Genomic DNA, 12854 nt, shown 5'->3' on the forward strand with positions numbered 1-12854 from the left:
TGCCAGAAGCACAAAACTGGGTTTATCTCTACTCTCCATTTGCCTCACTTCCTATTTTTCCCTAAGCACCCAGACTACAAGCCCCCCAAAACTGGAGCACCTACAAAGAAACAGAAATTTCTGCTAAAAAACCAAGCAAACCACACTGCAATTCAACATTTTTTGGTATTGTTTCCCATGGTAGGATAGATATAAAATATCAGTCTGATTACTGCAGCTCAGGCTGGGTTTATTGCAAGGGCAATTACTGAAGAATTGTTTTCTTCTCCTGTGAGTTTACACTGACAGAAAAAATCCCACAGTATTGTTTTACAGAGTCATTTTCTTTACATTTGTTTTGTTTCAACTTTGCTAGGATTTCTTTTTTAGAGCAGTTAAGAAGGAACAAAAGAGTTGAAGTACATAGAACTCTCTCTGGCCTATGAAAATTTAAAAAAAAATACCTCTACTTTTCAATGCTGAGGAGAAAATTTTCATCTGGAGTGTAATAATACCTGCAATATGGATTTTGTTGGATATGGTATATTCATTCAGTCTTTGATCCACTGAACCTTCATGGAGACTTTTGCAGTTGAAAGTAGAACAGGATCCATGATAATTTATTATTACCAATAAAAATATAAAAAAGAAGTCAAACTATTGACCCTGACAGCAATTCCTGGGGCACACCACTGGTGACTGGGCCCCAGGATGTTGTGGGGGGACACTGTCAAATGCTTTCTTGAAGGAAAGCTAAAGAGTAGCCACTGATTTTCCCATGTCTACCAAGCTGGTCAACTCAACACATGAGGTTTCCCCTTTCTAAATCTGTGCCTGACTGTTCCTAATCACCTTCTTTTCCTTTATATGTCTGGAAATAATTTTCAGGATTAGTTGCTCCCTCACCTTCTCAGGGATTAAAGTAAGGCTGGCTGGCCTGTAGTTTCCCAGAAGGTCCTTCTTGCCCTTCCTGAAAATAGAGGTGACATTTGCTTCTTCCAGTCCTCAGGAACCTTTAATCATTGCCACAGCTTTTCAAAAATAATTCAGAGTGGCCTCACAATGACATTGGCCAGATCTTATGGGAGCAAGTCATCAGGATCTATGGACTTGTGTGTGTCCAATTTGTTTCTTTGTTTGTTTTTATATTTACTTATTTGTTTCAATAATTTTTTGACTCATTTATCTTCTACAAATAGTGGTGCTGAACTTGTCATCTCACAGTCTGCACACTTTTATATCCATACATCATGCCTTTAACAGAATCAGAAGTTAAGGACTTCTTCCACACTGCAATCTTCACTCTCTGCTTCATCCCTCAAGGTATTCTAGTTTATAAAACAGAAAGAACAGAACATTAAGTAATTTTAATGTTGGTCTTTGCAATGAGAGCCCAGAGTTGGTCTGTTTGTGTGTGTTATTTACTCTCGCTCCCCTTGAAACAACCACCAGTATTTCCAAACCAGCACTCGTGTTTTGATGCAAACCCCTCTGGTTCTCACAGAGACTATCCTGTGTGGAATTAGAAACACTGATTCATCCCAATCAGTCTGTGCTCAGAGCTGTTCCTCATCTTCCCATGCAAGATTCTGAGTAACCCACAAAGGGAAAAATACTATCACAATGCAACCTTTCTTTCCAAACCCTCTGCTGTCCCTGGATACCACAGGAGCCCGTTTCGACCACAGTAGGGACGAGGATATTTATTTTGATTTATGCTTTCCTATCTGCTGTCCCTCAGCCACAAACAACTGATCTTCAAGCAGACGCATCATCTCTGCGTATCTCTGCTCCCCAACCAGACAGTGACCTATTTCAGGAGTCAAACTGAGATCAAATGTTACTCTCTGGTTCATGGGTAAAAAAAAACAAACCAAACCCCAACTTTGAATCACAAGAGGAACTAGAGGAAAAAGAAGCCCATCCAGCACACTGCTGTGTTCACAGTGAGTACGGTTGGTTCCTTTCCCACACATCTTTGCTGTTTATTTGTTTTTTGATTAAGCTAACATGCGTTTCAACAGCTGGATCCCTGAGAGTTTTAAAACTTATCTAGGAGCAGGCTAACCCATTAACAAGAAAACAGGTCTGGGAGAAAGAAAAATCCTAACCTGGCAGCTGCTGAATCTTGTTTTTCTCGTAGCTTGGTGAGATAAATGGGTGTGCAAAGATTTCACAAAGCCCACGATGACAACACTGTGTGTCTGCCCAGAGAAGCTGTGGCTGTCCCATTCTGGAAGTGTCCAAGGCCAGGTTGGATGGGGCTCTGAGCAATCTGGACTAGTGGAAGGTGTCCCTGCCCATGTCAGGGGGTTGGAAGGAGATGAGCTTTAAGGTCCCTTCCAACCCAAACCAGTCTGAGATTCTATGATTCTATGAAGTGCTGATCTGGTTAAAAAAAAATGTTACATCTAAAAGAAAAAGTAAAAGGAGAACGCAAAGGAGACAGAAGAAGAAGGAGATAGACAAGAAGAAGGAGAAGGAAAAGGAAAAAGGAAAAGGAAACATGAGGGGAAGCAGAAGGAGAAAGGGGGGAGGAAAGGTAAGACAAAAGAGATAAAGGCCCCAGCCAATAGCCCTTATTTCAGCCAATTAAAGCTGGAGCCACTGATCATAAAAAAGCCAGTTATAAGGTTGGGTCTGAGTCCCAGAGTTCATATTCGTGGTAGCTCATGGTCAGACTGAGGCTTTTAAATCAAGGTACAGAAATACCACAGCAACAGAGCCTCCCTGTATTTAGGGGTATTTAGACTTGAACTCTATAACCTCAGATTCTTGCCACATCTCCCTTTCTGTTGCACCGCTAAAGCTTCAAGTTTTTGATGGGTTTTGCTGTGTACAACATCTCTGAACAAAAATGATTGTCTGCACTCCAAAGCCACTAGCTGAAGTGAACAAGCCAAAAATTTGCCTTTGTTCAGTGTGCCATCGAAACACCAATGAAATAAATATTCTGATTCTTTTTATGTTCTTTATTGAAATAATGCAGAACTTTGCCTTACAGGAGCAGATTAAATGCAGCACATCTCTATTTTGATGACTTGGCTTTCTACACCAGGTCCGCTGGTCATTTGTCTTAGATGAAAAACAGTGAGTCTTTAAAAAATGGGTTATAAAGGGAAGAATCTGGCTGAGAATTAAGCAGCTTCCTAGTACCTGCCCTAAGACTGATCAACCCAAATCTGTGTTATTTTCTAGGGCTACTCATATCCCAGGTGCTGGAGGTATTAAGTCAGTTGGTAACAGTGGCTCAGTCTGATTCCAACAGAAATAAAAGGAAAGGATTTTTCACGTGAGTTGTTCTAGAAGTAGCCAACAGCATGTGGAAGAATCACAGAATCACTTAGGTTGGAAAAGACCTCCAAGGTCACCAAGTTCAACCCTGTGACTGATCCCCACCTTGTCACCCAGCCTAGAGCACCGAGTGCCACGTCCAGTTGTTTCTTGAACACCTCCAGGGAATGGTGACTCCACCACCTCCCTGGGCAGCCCCTTCCAATGCTTGACAAAGGAAAGAAAGGCTCTGCTTTGTTATCAACCACTGCACTAGCACAATCATTTGGCCACAGTTTGTTTAGAGAGCAGTGGAGACAGGGAAAACATAAAAGAAATCATGGCTTTACATGTATTCAAGATGGAGGCACAGCTATTTCCAAAAAACAAAGAGATAATGTTGCCAAGTGTAGATTCAGAGGTGACTTGGTTGTTAAACTTATCAAGGAAGGAAGGTGGGAAGGATCAAAATTTTAAAAGCAAAGATAATCACCAGCTAATATTCCAAAAACAATTAATGAGCCAACTGTAACTAATTCAAAGCGCACACACAAATAATTTCTTCCAGGATGTACCATGCCAGAGGACTCCCTGTGTAAATGGGAAACATGATGGATAGGGCTGAGGGAGGGGTCTCTCAGGAACTGTCATGGCCAGTCCTGAGGGACCAGTTCTTGCATGTCCCCTAACCCCAGGAAAACAGAGATTGGAGGGGGTAAACCACTAGATCAAAATGAGTGACACTTCCTGAACAGAAACTAGCGAGCAGTTTACAGCAGAACACCCCAGGGAAGGAGAGAGACTCATTTAAAAAATTATCATTTAACCTGATAGAGAGAATTTTTTGGTATATTTCAACTGACCCAATAAACTTAAAAGGGTTAAAACTGCACAGCTTTGTCCAATTCTTTGATCTTGTAAGGGTAGATTTCCCTTATTAAAAAAGACACCCTCAGTTTGGTCTAAACTATGCATGGGCTCGGTGGCTGACCTTCTCCTGCTTCAACTGGCAAACCATACATGCTAGTAAGAGTCTGCTCCCCTTGTCTCCTGCACCAAATAAAATCAAGTGTTCTAGGGATTTTAGGACACTTTTGCATTGCTTGAGTCCTTTGCCACAAACAAAGGGGACTAGAAAGCCTGTTCTTCTGGCTGGGAAGCAGAAAACATTGCAGAAGTTCTAGTCAACAAATCTGCTTAATGCAGGGAGTTTAGAATAAAGTATGAAGAGCTACTTTTATATATGCAACACATACAAATGAATGAGTAGAAAAAGACTTCTTGACATGATCAGAGATTGCAATAATAGTCCAGGTTATTGCCATTTTTGAGAGACAGGCTTTCAAAGAGAAACAAGCAGTTGCCTGAACAGCCAAAGCAATGGCACATCCTTTCACAGGGATTTTATGGTTTTAGTTACTCGACTTTAGTGTCCAAGCATATAAAATATCCAGGTGATATTTGGAATAATTGGGCATTAATTTATAAAGGCAACCTCTTCTGCAGGTTCTGTACTGACTGGAAAGATGTAGGTTCACACTGCAACTCTTTCCTCAGTAGAAACACTAATAAATTCTCTCTCTTCTACTTGGATACTTGTTTTCACAAAACCTGTAGTGCCTTAACCACCCTCGGACCCTCTACTCTTTGTGGCTGATGATATTCAAGGATTCCAAGATTACCACAGAGAAAGAAGGAAGAGATGTGCAGGCATCATCACGGTGGTTGCATTCACCTTGTTTTCACCTGCAAAAGCTCTGTAACACAGTTTCAGGGCATGATTTGCATGCTAGGTAGGTCTTTTTTTTTGTTTCATCTGGGGCAGAAAGTGAGAGTAAATAATCAGCTTCATCTTTGTGAAGATCCAGATATCTTGGACTAAGATAATACTGGCAAAAATGTGAGTTACAAGTAACAGAAGAAGGGGAATATGTCAGACCACAGTAAGGCTGAAGATGCAGGTGGTGCCCTCTCCTCCACCTGAGGGAGTGTTTCCCGATGTTCAGATGGAACTTCTCTGGTTCAGTTTGGGCCCATTGCCCCATGTCCTGTCATTGGCACCACTGAAAAGAGCCTGGCTCAGTCCTCTTTGCATGAGTAAATGTTTATATTTATTTACAGTATTTATATACATTGATAAGTTTCCACCCCCACAGCCTCTCTTCTCTTGACTGAAAGGTATCATCTCTCTCAGCCTTTCTCACATCTGTTTGTTTGTTCTGAACCTCCTCTGACAGTCTGAGGTGACACCCACTAGTTTGCATTAAAGGAACAATAAGAAGTGTTTTTTTTACCCAGACAACACACATCACAGAATCATAGAACCATAGAATCTGCTGAGTTGGAAGGGATTCACAAAGATCCTCAAAGCCTAACTCCTGGCCCTGCACAGGACACCCCAACAATCCCACCATGTACCTCAGAGTGTTGTCCAAACACTTCTTGAACTCTGGCAGGCTTGGAGCTGGGACCACTTCCCTGTCTTCTAAGCATCTGTCATCTGCTCCTTTGGGCACCACTTTCCCAGGCTCAGGCTTCCAACCTCATTTAATCCTTCCACTTTAGTGGCAATCTTTGTTTTGTTTCTGATCCTTTCAGTTCTACCATGTCTTTTCTGAACTGAGAGAGCCAGGACCCAGTGTTCAAGGTACATTACAGACTCTCACAGGGACATCATAACACTCTCTATTTCCTTTAATTTCCCTTTCTTAATGATTCCCAGTGTCACGTGCCAGGGAGCATTTGAAGGAGAGGTCTCCAGAAAGGATGCTGCAATCTGTGTTCCTGAAATGCAAGAAACAAGAGGAGAGCATTTTGCAAGCAATAACTTACTACCCTTTTCCATCAGCAGTTTGAGTGGCACCTGTGTGAACAGATTAACAGGAAATTCAAACTCTCTCTCTTTTACCGTTGGAAACCTGAGTTCAGGTTTAGGTTGCCTTGTAAAGCACTGAGACAGACTTAGGGGTTTTCAAACCCTCACTACTTGCCTACCAACATCATTAGGTGCTCAAAGGGTTAGAGCCTGGATCTGATGGTTTTGAATAAAATCTACGGAGACAAGGCAATTAAACTCATGATTTGCACTTCCCATGTTAGAATTTAAGTCAGGGCAAAGAGTCACATGGTGGTTTGAGCTGAACAAATTGCTTTCTGCATCAGATCCTCCTTACAGCGTGGTGAGCTAAAAGAGAAAGGGCTTTCTCTGTAAGAGCAGGAGAGAGGGGGATTTCTGCCCAGTTTATCAGCCTGAGAAGCTCCAGGATGGGCACAACAGAGCAGGATGGGCACCAGCCTGGCTGTGCCACCTGCCTTCATCCCCAGAGGAGTGCATGGATGCTGCTAAGGGGTCCCACACTGCCCACCCACACCCAGGTGTTGTGCCCCCACAGCCTCTTATCTCCCACGGACTCGCAGCATGGGGATGGCTCTCCGTGGCTGTTGAACCTGCAAACTCAGCTCGTGGAGCTGCTGTTGTTGAGCAAATTTACCTGCCAAATGCAATGACAAATGATAAAGCTTCAGTGTACTCTGGCTTGTTTGTTATTAGCCGTGGTGTAAATGTTCCGGGAGAACAATGTTTAATAGCCCCATCAGCTGACAAAACGCCTCTTTCAGTGCTATTTACAGGAAGGGCTCCTTTCCCTTGAGTAAGTTTGCTTTGACGTTATTGGGAGGCCTTTTGTGGCAGATATTTACACTCACACAAATTGCTGTGGCATCCTCCGAGCACATCTGACACAGGCTGGGGGCCCAGGCTGCCAGACTACGAAAGAGCCCTTTCCATAGCTCCTTATCAATTTGTTGTGCTGACTGAGTGCCTGATTACTTTTCCATGGCTGGGAAGGCTGACTAACCCTCCCCTGAACCATTAATCTTGGGACAGTTTGAACCAAGAGAGGTTTCTGTAAAAATAGACCACAAGGAATGCATCAGAGACGGGAGGCTTTGCGTCTTTTACAGCTTCTTGACCTCTTCTGGCTGGATTTTTTTGCTAATGGGAAGGATTAAAGGGAATATCCTGGAGCCTCAGAGCAACGCAGTGACCAATTTGCGCAGCTGTTCTCAGTCATGTCTCTAAAGAACATGGCTGCTTGGGCTTCACTGTCTGACTCATTGCTGCTTCAACTCAGTTTCTGTCCAATAGCTCAGATTTTTTGGGTCTCTCATTGATTTATGCTCATTTTTTGGGAGCTTGGTTTCACTGGAATCAGGCTGGAGAAAAAAATGGGAAGGGAACACCTGAGAAGGCAGCTGTTTTCCTAGGGCATAACTGTTGTCTAGGTGGTGATCAGTTGTGGTGGCTGCCCCGGGTCCAATAAATCACAATATTGAGAAATGATTGCACATACACACACAGCAGTGTGTGCAATTCATGACAATAAACCAATTGAATGCTAATGTAACATATCCTGAGATTCCAAAAATATGAAGTGCGTGGAACAATTTGCCTCAAACCCTGAAAAAAAGCCTCCTACATTTCAAAGCTGTATTTGCTATATAAGGTTATTTCTTTGTCGGATATTTTGTCTGATACCATTAAATAGAGTTTTATATTTTATATAAAATAGCTTTTATATTGTGGGAGAAACACACTCACTTTCCCAACCGAGTCTCAGAAGCCCTCATAGATTTATGAACTGGAGTAGTAAAGATTGCAGAATATGGAAGTGGTTCTTTAATCAGAGTGAGTGCAATAATTAAGTAAATCTTCATTTCAGATTACAACTAATGACATATCAGTGTCACTCCCTTTATAAAAGTGCATATACTTTTAGCTACAACATCAAATTCGTTGTTAAGTGGAATGAATATGTGAATAGCTACAGCAGATGAAGTGCTTAAACCAGTAGACATATTTGCTAATTTAGACACAGAGGGAGTTCAGATTTTATGTCCCAGTATGATTTTTTGTGTGTGTAAACCTTGGTTGTTCCTGTGCTGCCTGTGCAAGGATGTGGCTGCAAAGGTGAAGAAAACACTCAAGCAGAACATGTTTGGACATTGATCTAATAAACACAGATAAATTTTTGTGATTTTGTGAGTTTTCTGTATGAAAAAGTGTAACTATTAGGGAATGCAAGAATGGGGGATTAGTCAAGACACTTTTGAACACTCATTAGCTTAAATTTTGATCTGCTAGAACTGAACCAGCAGCCCTATGGCCCAAAGCTGCAGATGAAGAAATACTCAAGCAACAGTAAGAAAGATCCTTACCTTATCCTCTATATTATTTTTTTATTTAATTTCATTTTAAAAAGAAAATAAGGATTTTGGTTGGGCTTAATTTTTAAATGTTTCACCATTTAATTATTAATTTTTAAATGTTATACTGACCAAAGCTGCTGCAGGATGAATCTTGCAACACCTGGGTGCTGATGCTAAAGTGGGTGCTAGTGCAAAAGTGGGAATTGAACCATGAATCTAAATCTTCCAGCCTTTAAATACAGAAGGTGTCTAAAAAGCAAATTGGTAGTGAGCAAGGAAAATAACCCCTTCTCTTTGCATTCAGCTGCTCTGAAATTAGCACTGTGTATCTCCAGGTTCTGTAACTGAGTCCTTTGTGGCTGTTTCTGGGGGAGACACGAAATTTCCCACTGCTGGGCTACAAAACTGTGGTTTCCCTTTCACATCTGAAGCCTCACAGGTGGCTCATTGTCATCTAACAACCTGCTCGCGTGGTGTCACGAGCACATAAAGTTGTCAATCCTTTCCTCAAGCAAACAAAAAAAAAAGAGAAAAAACCCAACCAACTAAGAAATCGTGTTATTACCACCATCTACTGGTGGCCTTGGTAAGCTTTCAGGGAGCACTTTTACTACATAAAAACAACTTCAGAAACAGGCTTTGTCCACGTGATTTACCATGACCTCTCTTTAGTTCACAGCTCTTCGGTGTAGGTACAAAAAGCTCACTCATTTTTCTACTTGTGCTGCTTTGAACTTGTTCTTAACGATTCAGGATGCTGACAAGTTCTCAGTAAATCACTTAAAGGCATCTTTTGAACAATTTCAAGCTGAAGCTGTTAAGAAGTCGACTGACAGTGCACGAACTGCCACAGTCATTGCCACATCCTTTAATGTCTGTGCCTTCAGGGTGGCTTTTCAGTACAACCTTGACGAAAATGGATCAAGTCCCTGAGAGCCAGCTCATTTTGTAAACCCCAGCAAACAGAAACCACTTTCTCCATATGGACACAGCCGGCCACAGTCCATTATTCCTAGAAACTGTCCTGATCTCACTTGTTATCAGCATCCTTCCAGCACTCCCAGTAACTTCTAGGAGAGCAAGCACAGCACAGCCTGCCCACCATGATGGTGGGATTCCAGAAAAAGAGTTAGGTTCTAGGTGTGTTCCAGCTATGCTGTCCAAATGTTCCAGGTGCTTTCCAAGTGTGTTCTAGGTATGTTCTACGTGTGTTTCAGGTGTGTTGCAGGTGTTCTCAAAATACCTTTGTGATCTGTTCCAGTTTTGTTCTAGGTGTGTTCTAGGTGTCTTTGAGCATGTCTGGAAACATTCCAGGTGTGTTCTGGGCATTTGGAAGAAAATACAGCATAGCATGAATTATAATGCATTATATATGTATAATTCATAAAAACCCTCTTCCAAGCAACTTTCACTTGAAGTCAAGGCTCTGTGCAGAAGAGAGGGAGAGAGCAATGTGAAGGGTGGGTGGATTGCATCAGCTTTCATTAAAGGCATTGCTGATCTCAAGGTTCTTCCTAAACTCCTGGGCCTTGCATCCTCTGAAACTATTGGGACAATCTTTCCTTGTAAAATCCATTGAAACAAAAGGGAAAACTTTTACTGTTGCCTTCAGTAAGAAATACCTGTGGCTGTGATCTCTGAACAGTAAATGAAAGACTCTTCTGGGTATGAGGTGATGTTATCGATGAAAATTGAGAGTCTGCCTTCATGGAAATGAAATTCTTTCTGTTGGCATTAGTAAGATCAGGTGAGTTAAGGGAAAATTTCCCCTCATGTTTGCAAAATGAAATGAAAATCAAAACAAATATTTGGATAGATTTTTCAAGGGAATGGCATTCTGGATATCCACTGCTCCTCCGTGCAAAACTTGAAGACCTGATCCAGTCCCAGTTTTCCTCATTCCAGATCCCAGACCTGATCCAGTCTGGCTTTTCCCCCATTCCTGATTCTGGCCAGATCCAGTCCAGACCAATTGTAGGCTCTGTTCAAACATTATAATAGTCACCACTATAATCAGTATCCTATTTGAATTTTCTCCATGGTCCAGGTTTCCCATGTGAAAATCTGGAAGAACCAATGGTGAAGGCAGCTTCATATTTAATATGAAAAGCAGCAAGGTTTACTCAGCTCACTGGGTGATACTCAGAAGAAATATCTTCCCTTTTAAACAAAGCTGTGTGATTAAGTGAAATTTCTGCATCAGTAATTTTTTTTTTATATATATATATATATATGTATGTATGTGTGTGTGTGTGTGTGTATAGCAATTAAGAATTAGTGTTCAGGTTTGCTTGGCTTCTGATTTAACAGAGAATATGTGATGACAAATGGATTAATTCGACATACTTAAAGTAAAATTGCACACAAGACTGTAAGAAATAGCATAATTTATTTGGCTGCTTATGCGTGAAGTAATTGGGCATTCTTGCATAAATTAATTGGGAATTTATTGTGCAGCAAAGGAGAGATATTGTCTTGCTTTTTGAGACAAAAGTCTGGCAGAATCAGTCACAGAAAGAGGTTTTCAGGGTCTGAAAGTTCTCAGCCTTGAAAGAAAGGCAACTTGGGTATTTCTAAGAATTGTTTTACCTTTTATAGGCACATCTTTCTTCAGAGAAATTCTGAGAGCACCTTGCAGGGACAGGGGAAGAACCTGGATGCACTTGGAGATGGAGCATTGCCCAAGGAAGGTGCCAAGGGACGAGTCCTGTGCCAAGGGGCAGCGGAGGAGAGGGGGATCCTTCTTCACCTGCAATTTTAAAGGTATCATTTGAAGGAAAACCTACCTTTTCCATGATTTTAGGGGCATCAGTTAACAGGGAATTGTTATTTTCCAGTTTAAATGGAAGGGGGAAACCTTTATGATGCCATTTTATGCATTTGAATTGAGGGCAAACCCACATTTTCACCATCTTAAGGTTTAAATTGAGGAGGAACCCCCCCTTTTTCCATCATTTGAGATATTTAAATTGAGAGGGAAAGGGCGGAAAACGTGAGGGGGAAAAGGGTGAGAAAAGGGAGAGAAAAAAGTGTGGGAAAGGTGAGGAGGAAAGGGCAGGAAACATGAGGGGAAAAGGGTGGGAAACGTGAGGGGGAAAGGGTGGGAAATGTGAGGGGGAAAGGGTGGGAAATGTGAGGGGGAAAGGGTGGGAAATGTGAGGGGAAAAGGGCAGGAAATGTGAGGGGAAAAGGGCAGGAAACGTGAGGGGAAAAAGGAAGGAAACATGAGGGGAAAAGGGTAGGGATAGAAGAGGGGAAAGGGCAGGAAAAGAGACGGGAAAGAATGGTAAATGTGATGGAAAAAGTGTGGGAAAAGGAAGGGGGAAAAGGGCAGGAAAAGAGAGGGGGAAAAGGGTGGGAAAAGTGAGAGGAAGATGGTAGGAAATATGAAGTGAAAAAGGTCACCAAAAGGTAGAGAAAAAGGCAGGAAAGAGGAGGGGGGAAAGGAAGGAAAGGTGAGGTGAAAAAGAGCAGGAAAAGGGAGAGGAAAAATGCAGTCTGACAGTGTAGCAGGAAATATTCTTTGTCATGAATTTGTTCATTTCAAAATAGCTTTACAGGCACAGAGTTTCTGTGCTATCACGTGGAGAACGTCTGCCTTAATTCAGAAAACTCAGGGCCCAAGGTCCTGATATTGGACACCTGTAGGAACTTTCACAACTTCTAGAGAGGCTATAAAAGAGAAATCTTACACATTTGTGCTTCAGAACAGGTTTGGATTCAGGGTCAGTGAACAAGAGGAAACTCCAAATTTTGCTCTTACCATTAAAATAATTACAGAGCCGAAGCAGTTCCCGCCTGCTAAGGCTGTGGTTTCCAGCTCGGTCAGCAGGTGTCAGTGACACACACGCAAAAACACACACGGGCAAATTCGGAAACCAGAAGCTTCAAGAAAAAACGACAGCACCCCTCTTTTCTCCCTGCTGTCAAGATGCAGCGGGTGGAAAAGGGGAGAAGTGAATGTGTTTCAGAGGAAAAACGTTCCTGAGAAACATTCAAAATTCCCGTGTCCTACCTATGATGAAACAGCAAAACTGGGTAATGACAGATTCGGGGCTGACATACACAGTTTCAGTCTGAATTCTGGAAAGCTTTCATTCATTCTTTGTGAAAACATGCATTCTCACCTTCCCTTCTCAGACCAGTGCCCCCTCCACCGCTAGACAGTTAAAAAGTATATGATGTTTAGATTGATAGGCTAATTCTAGGTCTTCCTCTACTGAAAACTAATTAAGGACTGACTCGTTGCATTTCAGCCCAGTTTATAGTACAGTTTACTAATACCAGGGTTTATTTTGCAGCACTGTACATTTTCTAGTGTGGTCAATGTAAAGGAAGTTTGTGAGCTAACCACTATTTAAACTATCTTTGACCTAAAACTCAATTGTAAGTCC

The sequence above is a fragment of the Lepidothrix coronata genome, unplaced genomic scaffold (genome assembly GCF_001604755.1).
Source record: "Lepidothrix coronata isolate B3197 unplaced genomic scaffold, Lepidothrix_coronata-1.0 Scaffold129, whole genome shotgun sequence".
Classification (NCBI taxonomy): Eukaryota; Metazoa; Chordata; class Aves; order Passeriformes; family Pipridae; genus Lepidothrix; species Lepidothrix coronata.